The sequence below is a fragment of the Castor canadensis genome, chromosome 14, assembly GCF_047511655.1.
Source record: "Castor canadensis chromosome 14, mCasCan1.hap1v2, whole genome shotgun sequence".
Lineage (NCBI taxonomy): Eukaryota > Metazoa > Chordata > Mammalia > Rodentia > Castoridae > Castor > Castor canadensis.
The window spans coordinates 98,681,541-98,684,163 of record NC_133399.1 but is presented as its reverse complement, the minus strand read 5'-3'; positions in this window follow the sequence as shown (position 1 = coordinate 98,684,163).

Sequence of the window (2,623 nt, the reverse complement as noted above, 5' to 3'; positions counted from 1 at the left end):
TCCAGATCTAAACTAAGGCTTAGAGGATTAGTACCTTAAAGGAGAATCTACCCTTACCCCAAAAGCAATGCTTAACCCAGAGAAATGAATCTGTAAGGATGGAACTTTTAGTTCCATGGCACCTTGATGGGCATACCTTTAGGATCTTGGCATTTTTCAAGTTGCACCCTATGAGAGGACCTTTTCCTCTCCCATTTATAAGGCCATTCTGACTCCAGGGGAGATAAAATTTATCCTGTGCTGAAGAAGAGAGGCTAGAGCATATGTGTGTTAAGCATTTTTAACACCTAAACAACTGCACAAACTAGTGGAAAGCATTTTGTTTCAAACAGTTGTACTTTTAGGTGTTGCTTTCTGCCCTCTACCCCTTCCTGTTCTTTCACTAGACATGGCCTGTTATGATAAATAAGGCCTTTTTTTCTATTGCAAGATTCCTTTCTGGAAGGCAGAGAGCCTGTGTGATAAGCACATATACTCATAGCCTGTCCATACTCTTTCAAAGTTGTCAAAACTTCTTGATCTGCCAAGCAAGGGTAAATGAGATCCACATGCCTGTGTCTGTCTGCATTCCCACTTAGCATGACTGGTCCTCACCAGTCCTGAATGCTCCATACTGGTCTTCTTTTCCCAGCCACCCCCTCAGCCCTCACCCTAAATAAACTGTATTTCCAAGACAGCATTTCAATTTGCTTCCTGAAGGAAAACAGCTTGAGTGTAACAGAGGATGGTGTGGAAGTCAACCTGGACTTGGATCTCTGCCCTCCCTGTTACTAAGTCTGCTGCTTGGTAAAGTTAGCCTTGGTGTCTCCACTTACCTATGTACCACCGGGTGCCCTGGCAAACTATGGGACCTGGTGAGTGCTCTATGAGAAGCCCCAGCACAAGGTGGGCTCATAACTGCCAGGAAGCCTCTTCTTCCTACCTAGCAGTGTGGAGAAGCAGCTTTCACCAGAGACTCAAAAAGTTTGTTGAACTGAAGGATGTAATTGAATATACTAATGCCATCTGTTGCAGATTTAATGTCAACACCAGGGCTAATCAGCTTTCTGTTACTATAACAAATTACCTGAGACAAGTTGACTTATAAGGGAAAAAGGGGTTGTTCAGGCTCACAGTTTTAAAGGTTTCAGCCTTTGGTCAGTGGGCCCCATTGCTTTTTGGTCTGGCTGGCAAGACATTAATCATGGCAGGAGTGAATGGTAAAGCAAGGTGTTCACTTTATGGCAGCTGAGAAATGAAAGAGACAGAAAGGGGCCAGGGTCCCAACATACCCCTTCAGGGCCTCAATATACCCTTCCAGAGAGTGCCTCCAATGACCTAAGTAGGCCTCATCTCCTAAAGTCTCTGCCCCTCTCAGTAGCACAACAGGCTGGAGACCAAGCCTTCAACACATGGTCTTTGGGGGGCATTTCAGACCCAAACTATATTACCATTTCCCCAAAATCCTTCAATAGAACTCCTCAAGTTGGTTTTCAAAACCTTCCATGATTTGGGATGAAGCCCTCCAGCTTTACTTCCCTAGATGTTCTGTGTGCTTTCCGTTGCTTAGAACCGCATGCCATGCTTAAAGTTGCTGTATAATTTCACATTGTTGGGCTGATGGAGTGGATCAAGTGGTAAGGGTGCCTGCCTAGCAAGTGTGAGGCCCTGAGTTCAAAACCCATGACACCAAAAAAATATATATATATAAAACAATATGAAATATATATATAAATATTATATATATATATATATATATATATGTATCATCGTTGGACCTTTCTTCTTGTTCCTCAGCCTTGAATTAGTGACTCTCTATTCTTGACCTGCTGAAATGCGAACCCATAAGGTCACCTGGAAAGACACTTCTTGCATGAGCTTTTCCTGTCAGCTTCATCAGAATTAATCTCTCACTTCTAGTGCCTCTAGTCATCATTGAGCATACTCTGTCTAGCATTAAAACTAGATTATAAGCTTATTAAAGCAAGAACTTGTCCTTCTGTAGGACCATTTTTTCACCCAACAAATATTGATTGATCACCTACTGAGGGGTAAACTGTGCTAGGGACTGGGTATAGGGAATCATATGGGGTTAGGAGAAATAGACTTCAAAGAATTAAGCAAGCATTTAAGTGATGTGTGCTATTTGAGGACATGTCCCATCTTCTGAGCTCATAGCACTTTGACCTTGTTGTGCCTGCAGGACATTTACCTGCTGTGTCTTTCTCCAGACTTACCCATGGAAGCAGCAGCCCACTGGGCGTCCAGCTGCTTCACCTTGGTAGACTCCAGGGTACAGCACTCACAGAGCCTGGCACACATACTTGTTCAACACTTGTGTCACTTCATGGCAGTGGCCTGTGTTCCACTGATACCTGAACATTGTTCAGCTGACATGTTTTACCTTAAAAGAGAAGAGCAGGTCTCACAGTGTCCCCTGACATCTACATGGCAGTTACTTAGCCACTGTCTGAGTTAGGGTGGTCATTTTATATTTCACGTGTGATGGTTGGATATTTGCAAGTGTGCTACTGGTGAGGGTGGGAGGAGGACTGCAATCCAGTCTAGGGTGCTTTCCTTGTGATCACCCTTATCTAAACAAAAGCTTCACTTATCTCCATGGGTAGCAGTCCTCAAGCCAGAG